Source organism: Camelina sativa, chromosome 7 (assembly GCF_030686135.1).
Source record: "Camelina sativa cultivar CO46 ecotype springtype chromosome 7, ASM3068613v1".
In the NCBI taxonomy this organism is placed as follows: Eukaryota; Viridiplantae; Streptophyta; class Magnoliopsida; order Brassicales; family Brassicaceae; genus Camelina; species Camelina sativa.
Genome location: NC_141886.1, coordinates 18178880 through 18190849, shown reverse-complemented (window position 1 = coordinate 18190849; position 11970 = coordinate 18178880).

Sequence of the window (11970 nt, the reverse complement as noted above, 5' to 3'; positions counted from 1 at the left end):
CTTCTACTCTCCGTCTTCAGTAACCTGAACAAGATCTATTAGTATAACCACCAAAAACAGCCACAAAACATTAAAAATAATCTGATTGAATGTTACTCACACAATGAGGTCGAGTATGTCCAGGCTGCCTGCATTTTGAACAAGCATATGACTTTTGTGTCTTTCGCGGCTTCGTACCCTTTTTACGAGACAGTTCTAGCCATGTAAGCCAACGAGACTTCTTTTGCCTACCAGGCTTCCGCTTCGGTATTGGAGGTATACATCGGATATCTGGCCCAATCGGAGTGTGCTCGACATCGGGCATAATGTTAGCCGCGTACGACGCATACACATAATATTTTCTATAGTAAGCTTCTACCACAGTAGACATATGCCATCCAGCGGACTTGACAGCGAAATTAACATGGTATTTTCTCAACACCAAACACCCCGCATGAACAAGATTTTTCTTTTAAGTTAACCAAACAGTCACGTTGCCCACCACGTACGTGGAAACGCCAACCGTCAATGCGTTCGACCGTCATTATATCTGCATATGCTCCCTTACGGCCAATAAGTATTGAACACCCCGACTAAAAGTGGTTGTCAGACTTAGTGCATCCTATCGTCTTTTCCAATACCACCTACCTAAATTTTTCGTAATAAACTCAATGAGATATGTGATGGGATAACTTTTGGCTTTCTTTAGCATGCACTTGATAGATTCCGCAATGTTGTTAGTCTTGATGTTGTATCTATCTCTTGGACAGTAAACTCGAGACCATGATAAGAAGAAAATGACAAATATTAGAAAGAAGAAAAAAATGGTCCAATTTTGCAAGTCAGTGATAAACAGTATAGATAATCTATATTGGAAAAATGTCAAACGTACGAATTTTTAGCGAGGTCTGATTTGTGGGTGGTGTGATGTGAAGTCTAGTTTCATCTCTCACGGGTTTCAAACTTCCTATGGCGTAATCGTCTCTCTGTTCCGACAAGTTTTTAACTCAAAACATATATTTTAGTTAGTCAACCAAAACTTTCTTTCCACAATTGGTATTATAACTAAGTACTACAATCTAACAAAAACCTAGTAATGAAAGAAAGAAGAAACTTATTTTTTGGGCTTAAAAACTGTTAGTTTGACAACATTGAAATGAAACCTTACCACAGATAACGTTTAATTTTTACAATGCAAATATTTGTAGATTAAGGTGGTGCAAGTCTTGTGTGCATGCAGTCGTTCATGAAACTGGATGAATTAGATCATCACATATAGGAGAAAATAATAATAGGATGAAGCTGGAATAATTGGTGATTTGGTTCTGCTAATGTTTATTAGAAAAAAAGTTTTTTGTAATTAAAATCAGAAAAAAAAAACTCTTTAAAACCAAAAATAAAAGGCGTAGTACCGAAGGTTATGTCTAACATCCCAAATTCAAATCTTATTTTGGTGGACAATTTTTGGGTGTACCTCTCTTATTTACCCCTTTTAAATTAAGGAAACAAATATTAATTAAGTAAACAAATTTGGTAGATCAATCAATTTTAAAATTGTTAATTCTAATATTCTATTACAGTTTAATTTTTAATAATAACATCTAAACTCTAACCATTTTTATAAATCTAAACCGACATATAATTTTGTTTAAGTATAAAATCTGATCTATAACCACAGTTTTATAAACCTAAACCGACATATAATTTTGTTTAATTGTAACATATAAACTCTAACCACTCTTTTGTAAACCCAAACTGACATATAATTTCGTTTAATTGTAAAATCTAAACCCAAAAGAGTTTTTTAAAAATCCAAACCTAAACCGACATATAATTTTGTTTAATTATAAAATCTAAATTTTAACCATTCTTTTGTAAACTCAAACCGAAATATAATTGTTAAAATTATATATTTAAACCTAAATTGACATAATTTACTTAATAAAAAATCTACACAATTTATTTCCTTAATTTATTTTATTTTTATTTTAATTTTGATTTATTTTTTTATATAAAAGATATGACATGTTATATTTTTGTATTCTGATTAGTGAATAAAAAAAAGGTGAATGAGAGTTGTTCATGCTACAGGCCAATAATTTTTCTTCCTTTATATTTTGGAAATACTTTAGGCCACTTTATAATATAGGGCCGACCCTGCCTGCTCGTTTGTCTGACAAGTAAATTTTCTATAAAAGACATGATATCATAGAGAGAAAGTGAGATGTGGGACCGAGGTCAAGGAAAATAACAAAAATTGAATCAGTTAAAAATAACACAACAATTGAAATTGAATTTGTAAAAAAATACATTGGTTTTCAGAAAAACATGTAATAACTAATATATATGTAATATAATAAAATAATGTGTAAAAACAAGCTAAATCTCCTCTTATCACGTGTTATTCAAATAAGTAACATGTTACAAAAGAAACTAACTAACAGTTAAAAACAACATGATGACGAAGATTCTAAAAGAAATTAAGTGTTTTATGTAAGTTTGAAAAAAACATGTTACAATGAAAAATGACAGACGTTAAAAGTCACACAATGATAGAAATATCAGAAGAGATTAAGTGTTTTGCATGATTTTATTAAATAATTGTAATTGAAGAGAGAGTAGTTTGACACCATGGATTTTTTTCTTAATTCTTTTCAAATCTATGGTTTACTATATGCTATTTCCTTAATTATAGTTTTCCCTTCTCCTAAAAGCTTTTTGTGACAAAACAAACGTACATATGAATAAATTGTGACAAACATCACTACCAATCTTGAGTTCCACCAATTCCTCAAATGAGATAATTGACAAACAATTAGAACCTTTTTGGATAATGTAGAGAATCTGGAAAGCAAGGAATAATTGGGTCTTTAACAATTATTGGGAAAGCCCTTCCAAAATTGTGATTAAGACTAAAGCTGAAGTATTTGAATAGTGCTCAACACAAATCCCACAACGTCACCAGGATTCTTCACAACGGTTTAAAAAACAGAAAACTACTCACTGGACTTTGCCAACTTCACATTCGGTTAAATATAATTTTGATGCAAGCTATGATCAACAAACTTCAAAAGCACAAGTGGATGGATTATTAGATATCATCATGGTTTTTAGAAAGCTTGGGAATCAACTGATTTCGGTAAAATGTCTTCTCCGTTAGTAGCTGAAACAAAAGCTCTGTTAATAGCTCTACAACAAACATCAGTGATTTTTGAAGGAGATAGTGAAGTCCTCGTCAAGGTCATCAACGGTGAATATGCTCGATGTGAGATTTTGGAAACAAAAATCTATCTCTCAATCAATTTGTTATAGTAATAGATCTTGTAATTTTGTAGCAGATTTTCTCTCCAAATATCAGAATCTTGTAATATCAGAATCTTTTTTTGTCGGCGTCTGTAAACCCTCCATCAAAACTATTATTTTTGATACTGGACTATTTGAAATAAATAAATATTATTTTGACGAAACAACAAGAAATGAAAAAATTGTGACATTTAGTTTAGACTTGAGATATAGTAAGTCGGTTATCTTACCATTAGAAATTTTGTAGAATAATTAAATTTAGTAATGACATACTATAGTAAATCTAGTAATTGAATTACTATAGTATGTCAATTGAGTTATTTTATCTAAATTGAGTTCTTTTTTTTGTTTTATTTATTTTTTATAGGGAGAAAAGCAAAATTACCCCTTTTTCATTCCACTTTTTAAAAATACCTCTTTTTATTGACCATTTTTAAAATTACCCTTTCTTTTTAATGACAACAAGAATGTACAGTCGCAAAAATTAGAAAAAATTCCCGCCAAAAATGAAAAAATTTCCCGCCAAAAATAAAAAAAAATTTCCCGCCAAAAATTATTTCTTTCCCGCAAAAATCAAAAATTTTTCCTGTCAATAATTATTTTTTTCCGCCAAATTTTTGAAATTTATATATTTTAAAAACCTTGTAAACGTTTTTAAAAATCTTACAAAAACCTTGTAAAAACGTTTAAAAGGTGTTTAAAAACCTTGTAAACGCTTTTAAAAGTTTTTAAAAACGTTTACAAAGTGTTTAAAAACCTTTTTAAAAGGTTTTTAAACACCTTTTCAAAAACATTTTGAAAACCTTATAAAAACCTTGTAAAAGTGTTTAGAAGGTGTCTAAAAATCCTTTTAAAAACCTTTTAAAAATCTTCTAAAAGCGTTTACAAGGTGTTTATAAGGTTTTTATGAGGTTTCTACCTTATAAAACTTTTTAAACATCTTGTAAATTTTTTTGGCGGGAAAATTTTTGGCGGAAAAGTTTTGTTGTTGAAAATTTTATCAAAATTTTTTTGACAAAAAATTTTTGGCGGGAAAATTTTTCGAAATTGTTTTGGCGGGAAAATATGTTGGAAATTTTTTTTGCGGGAAAATTTTGTTTTTCTTTTTATTGAATCAAATAATTTAAGCGTAAAATAGTCATTAAAAATTAAATGAGGGCAAAAATTAAAATGGCCAAAAAAGGGTATTTTTGAAAAGAGATATATCAAAAAGGATATTTTTAACAAATTCTCTTTTTTTATTTATGATTTTCATTCCATTTTTTTCTAAGAAAACACTTAATTAAAATAATAGTTGGGGTTTTTTTTCCTACATAAATGTTGTGTAAATCTGGTAATGAGATACTATAATATGTCAGCTGAGTTATTTTTACACAATTTGTGTCAATCTATTATATTTTCACTTAAATTTTGACTTCGACATTCAATTTCAAATTTAAGAAAACATGTTCAAACTAGGCTCTAATTTTTTTAAGACTGATTTTAGGTTTGATTTAATTTCAGATAAAAGTTTCTATTATATATGATATTTTTTTGATTATATATATATATAAAGGTGGGAGTCTACAAATATGAGGGGTTATTTACATTTACAAAAATGTGAGGGTTTAACAACCCAGAAAAAAAAATGAACCTTCTTAAAATAAATCACGGAAATATGATGTTCTTTAAGACTTTAACCATTTTTCCAAAAAATTCAGGCCAATTTGCACTCTTAAGAAATATATGGATATTTTCCTTATGTACTTTTTTCTTTAGATCAGTGCACTTCTGTCCACCTATTTTAGGTAGGTCTACTCAAAATGTATGATTTTCTACCATTTTTTGTACATCTTAACTTTCTATATCTTGAAATCCAATTTAAAGAGATCTAGTCAAAAAGCGGACGAAATGGAAAAAGAAGCCCTTAGGCTTGTAAGAAACTCATATTAATATATTGAAAGGGATATATATGACCCAAAAAAAACACTCTATCCCTCGAAACTAAAATCAATCATATAAAGTCAAAAATAATACATAATGTGACTTGTATTCATTATAGTTAAAATTGTAAAATATTCAAAACAATATATTAAACTAAAACCTTTTTGACTTGGAATCCAAATCTATATTTATAATTTTCATAATTTAATCGTGAAAAGAAATTAAAAATATACTTATAAGGCTTCTTTTGTGTATGGATTGTTATTGTATATGATTGATTTATATTTTCTAAAAGTGGAAGGTAAAATTTTAATAATGAGGTCTACTTTAATTTTTTTTTTGGAGAAGTTCTTATGTTAATCCAACATAATTAAGTATTCGAATAACCATTTATTGAAAATAGATAAATTTTAAATGTAAATAAAAACATAGATATATATATATATATATATATATTACAATTGTGTTAATCTAGTAGTTAGAGATGTCAAAATGATTAACTCAACTCAATTCAACTCATTACCTAATGAGTTTAGATAAAATAAGTTGATGGATTAACCCAAATCATTTAAGAAATGAGTTGAGTTAACCCATGAACTCATTTAATTTTATGAGTTAAATGGTTATATGGGTTAACCATGATTTTAGAGAATGAGAAATTGTAACTATGGCTACATAATTGTTTTTTATAGTGACATCGCTTAACTCCTCACATAACAATACTAAGAAATGCTAAGAAAGAGAAAGATGCTCTAAACAGTTAGTAATGTCTCTTTGTTGCAGAGGGAAAAATAAGAGATTGCTTCCGTAGTGAGTCCATGTAACTTCTGTCTTGATAATGTGTAGGCAATTTAGTCCGTAACACCTAAAACCCACTTTGAGATTTCAATGACTGAAGGAGAAATAGAATCAATAATAAAACCCATAAGACAGAACCATATGAGATAGAAAGACCAAGAGAGACACAAAGAGAGAGAGAAAGAGAGAGAGGGAGAAGGAGAGAGAGAAGATCCGGCAAATATGAGAGGAGCGAACCAGCTGCTTGATTCACGCCGTTGAAGACCACCAACGGCGATCCAAATTCTATTTTTCTCCTCACGAAGCTGTTTAGGGGGAAAATCAAATCATTAGTTGGTTTATACATTTGATTGTTTTACAGCTTTTTGGTTATATTAATCCGGTTTACACATGGTTTAAACATTTGAGTTAATTTGACTCATTGAAAGTATAATTGATAGATTAAATGGTTAAACCATTACCCATTATAACTCAATTCATTTGATTCAGTGAACCAATTGATCCACTAACTCATTTTATCCATGAAATCAATAGGGTGAAAGTTTTTAACTCACTAGGGTTCATGGGTTGATTTGAATTGAGTTGATCCATAAAATTTAACCCATTTTGACACCTCTACTAGTAATACTGCAGTTGTTCCAATTTCTAACTAAACTCTTTAATCTCTCTTTCATTTCTGCAACTAGACAACTTTGTCACCACTACCCTTAACAGTGACCATGCCGTCCGTCCAATGCCAAATCCAACAACAACCCTAATGGTACGTACATCTAATTAGAGGCACACTACTCACCAGTATCGGGTCAATGATACTGAATTTAAATTTTAAATAAAAATTCTATATTCTATCACAATTCTTTTTTAGCATGAAAAATCTGTCATAAATTTTCTATCGCATTTAGATAAAGACAATTCTCATAAACATTATTCAAATATCATTATTAGTTTTACTTTTTAAAATACAATTAAAATTTATTTTTCAAAACTAGAAAAAAAAACTAAATCTTACCCACTAAAAACTATATTCAAAACCTAAAATAGTCAACCCCAACCTAAAAAAATAAGTTGCAAACCTTTGTAATTATTCAACTTTTTTTGTTTGTAGTATTTTTGGAAAATAAATTTTTATGTATTTTTTTTTTAAATAATAGCAGTATTTTTAGCAAAAACTCAAATTATAATATATGAAGGAATTCCTCTTTACAAATAATATCTATAGAGTTTTAATTTTTTATTATTTATGAAAATTACAAGATCCAGTCTATCCAATTTTTTCATATTTCAATTTCGAAAACGGTATTTTGAATATCCAAGAAATTCAATATGTCTCAAACATGATAAACTATGTGCCCTTATCTATTTTTTTGTATTAAAGATATAACTATTTTTATTACATGAAGCGAACATGTATACAAGGTTGTTAACCAAAATTTTCATTTTATTTTACATTACTATCTATTGTCTGGAGTCCTGTCCGAGGTCCCAGCAATTTGTGGATATATATAATTTAGGTACACCGTACACATAATGCACGCGTGACCACGTTTGTGGTAAAATAAATTTTTTTTTTGAATGCAAATATTTATAGATCCACGTGGTGCAAGTCTTAGTTGTGTTTTGTGTGCATGCAGTCGTTCATGAAACTGAATGAATTAGATCAAGATCATCACATATAGGAGAAAAGAAAAATAAGAGTAATTGGTGATTTGGTTCTGCTAATGTTTATTAGAAAAAAAAAAACATTTCTACTGTAATAAGCAGAAAAAAATTCTTTAAAACTAAAAATAAAAGACCTAGGTTCAAATCTTAGTGTTTTTTTATTTTTTCCTTACGTTTTTGGAAATGCTTATAGTATAGGCCGGCCCTGCCTGCTCGTTTGTCGGCAGGTAAATTTTCTATAAAAGACTTGATCTCATAAAAGCAGCTGTAAGGTTGTATTGTGATATTATTGAGTCAGCATACAAAAGTCCAATTTTTGTCTCTTTCTTCTACTCTTTCTTGATTTTCATTTTTGGACACATCCAAGACACGTTTTCTTTAATGATATTTTTGGACACATCCAATTTTTGTCTCTTTCTTCTACTTTCAATGATATTTTAAAATTTTAACAGTTTCTACAAACTTTCAATGATATTATTAGTTCTACCAGTCAGAGCCGTAGTAGGATGAAAGCTATATTTGATTAATATTCACCACGCATAAAACTACAACTACAAAATCATCAACATTGATTTTTACATTATATTATTTTGCTACTAATAAACCTAAAACAATTTTGGGCAAAATAAACTTAAGGAAAACTTAAAACTTTAAAACCAAACTGGTAGTTAACCGCTTTGACATACAAATATAGTTTGACCACAATCGTTTCTTGTCCACACTAAAGACAAAGCGGTATAATCTATAAACTGTTGTCGAAACAGATAAATTTGTTTGTGTATTACACCGCTATATTTTTAGTGTAGACAAGAAATCATTGTGGTTCAACTATATTTGTATGCCAAAGCGGTCAATAGTTATTCTGTTACGATTTTGTTTCTGTTTTCTTTAAACTGCGCCACTACAAACTACGCTGAATGACAACTAAAAAGCGGTCTAATCCACCCCTCAATCGCTGCTACCATTCATGTCCTAAAATATAAATCATACATGTATTCTAACAAATAAGATTTAATCATGTAAATGTGATTATTAAATGATATGATTTGGATAATACTAGCTACATTTCTTTTCAACAAAACTTTAATATTTTCTAAATAAAATATGTTTCATTATTTATTGACATAGGCTATAAGCTCCTAGGTAGAGGTTGGGGAATGCTAAATATACGTCACACTCATGAGTCATGCACATATAAAATCAAAATACATATAAATCAAACCATAATAAGTAACCATAAAAATCTAACAAGAATAAAACAAAAGAGAAATCGGAAATATGAAAGGGCAAATATGTCGCTCAAATGAAGAATATCGCCATTGAACGGACTGCTACTCGATCAAACGCTTTGCTTCTTTGTCATATTTTTCATTCTTGTTTTGACTTCTAGATTGATTTTAGGTATTCGTTTTTATCTTGAATCAAACTATCTTTTTCCATTATCAGTATGCTAGTGGTTTGAATTTGATGATTTGGTGCAAGAATGTAGTATGCTTCTTTGTTTTTTTTTTTTTTTTTTTTTTTTAGCATTGGACCATGTATTTTGTTATTCTTAATTGTAAGTCAACCTTTCATTATAAAATGAATATTTACATTCTTATAATATATATATATATATAAAGAATTAAGCCATATATATTTCATTTTCATATACTGTATACAGTAGTTTGTTTAACAAAAGTGTCGTCAATACACAATTTCATGGTAGTGATTGGTGAACTTAAACAAAATAATACAAGTGGTACAACTTTAAATTTTTTCCAATCACAAAAACTTTACCAAAAACCTTATTAAAAGCTTTACTCTCAGCTTTTTGGTACAACTTTCACGTACAGTTTTTTCTTACAATTTTGCACTATTCCGTAACAGCTTACAGCTTTTTTGTACAGTTTTGGTTACCTTACCAATCAAACCCACATTTTTAATATATAAAATAATTAAATTCTAATTCATAAACCCTAAATACTAAATATTCCCCCTCCCCCTCTTTAAAACTATACTCTAAATATAAAATAATGAATCCAAATCTAAAAAAAATCCCAAAAATTAATTTAACTTACTGTAACTATGAAAAGGGGGTATTTTTGAAAGGAATAGGTCAAAAAAAGCATTTCTAACAAATTCTTTATATTTATATGTTTTTCCTTTTTTAGTATAACGTTAAAATATATTTTAAAAAGAGTAACGTTTGTTACATCAAATGAGAATGAGATTTTTGATGAGAATAAATTTGAAAAACTACAATTAACTCCTAGATGCAAAGAAGCTTGGAGGTATTGTAAAATCTCTTGTTGGTTGTAGCCCGAATCACTGTAAATTGGTTGCTAATTCGTTTATTTATCCAAACAAACGCAATGGGCACTTGTTTCCACCCATTGCACTCCTTCGATAGAAAATGTATCGCAATTTGAAAGCTGTATCAATCTAAGAAAGTTTGAATTAGATCAAGAGCGGAATATGAGAGATGTTGCACAAGGTGCAGTCCATACTGGTGTCGAGTAGCTACAAGTGAAAAACTTGATATTTTGTTTCGAAGGTGCAGTCCATATGAAGGTCACCCTTCCTGAGGTTACTCCAGCATAAGAACGCTTAATTGTGGAATTCTCTTAGGGCCTTTGACCGAAAAGATAAGTGCACTTTTGTGAGACAGGTGGCCAAATCAATTATACTAAACCTCTCTGCATGTCCCTGAAACTGGGGTGTCACACTTTATAAACCCAAACTGACATTGTAATGCCCCGGCCACCACCACTTAGTGGACCCACCTTTCTTAATGGATCTCACGTCCTCTCACTAGGCCCATCCATATCCGACGATCGGTTTGCTACGTCCGAGAGGTTTTAAAGACTTGTTACCGTCCCTACAAATCACCACATGATATTTTCCTGTGTTTTCTCCTCACTCGCACAGTTCCAATAGTCACTTCTCGGCACCCATCCTAAGACTACTCCAGCTCAAGCACGCTTAACTCTAGAGTTCTATCCGGATCCTTGATCGAAAAGATAAGTGCACTTTAGTGACATAGGTGGCCAAATCAATTCTTTTAAACTTCTCTGCATGTCCCTGAAACTGGGGTATCAGAGACATATACTTTGTTTAATTATAAAATCTAAACCATAATTTTCGTAGTAAACTCAAACCGACATATAATTTGTAAAATATTTTTCCTATACATTCTTTTAATAAAATTAAACCGACATATAACTCTATAAATCAAAACTTAATGGTATATTATTAGTTTTTTTATATGGATAATATTGAATATTTATTTTATTTGTTTTTGTTACTTTCTATGAGGTGGAAGATTCTGACTGTAACACTCCAGCCCAACTTTGGGTGGGTGTCGATTGACGAATGTTATCGGTTTAGCTTGAAATCGCCAGTTTAGCTTGGGTTAGTTTTTGGGAAAAATCCTAAATCTTTTTAAAATTTCGACACAACCTCTTTCCTTGCCCTAGGTGTGTGTTTGTCATTCCTTGGTGAAAGAGAAAGAGAGAGTTGGTTCCCAATTGTTCGGAGGGCTAAGGAGAGTCTTATGTGAGGATTAAGGACCAAGAGGGTTGAGTTTTGGCGCTTTCAAGGTAAGGAGAAGGAGATTAGTAGCTCTTGGGGGGTGAGAAGGAGCCACTGTTTTCGTGGGATTGTTTGTTTTTTTTCAGAGAGCTTGTGACCATAGCTTATCTGAGTTGTGTTATTTTGTGTGATTTGTGTGATTTGTGTGATTTGTTTTGGTGATTGTGTCAATGATTCCTTGTTGTTTGTGCGCTTTTGTAGCGTTGTGTGATTTTTTTGTGGCTACCTTGGATGTGTCGTCATGGGAGATGTTCTAGTGGAAAAACAAGGTGGAAGGATGGAGGAGATCATCTACAGAGGTGTTGAAGGGTTGGAGTGTCAGACCAACAACATGTGGGTATATGAAGGATATTGGTGGAGAACTTTACCCAGAGTGATGGAAGCTAGCTATGGTGAAGTCTATGACCATAGTTCTTATAATATTAATTGATTTTGAAAACAAATCTTGGCTACCGTTATGTATGTTCAAAATAGACCCAAAAATCTATAAATTGAATAAATGTGTTAGGTTTCGCAAAACGAATAATTAATACAATAATGGACTTAGAATTGTGTATACAGTATAGTACAAGACTGTTAACATCGTCATTGACACAAATTGAGTTGTCATACAATGGTATATTCCAAAATTTAGAGTGAGGTTCTGTATAAGATGCCCAAAAAAAAAACATTATCTCAAAGAATTGTGTTAAAAATCTCAAATTATCAATTTATTTGGAATTAAAAATGCATTAC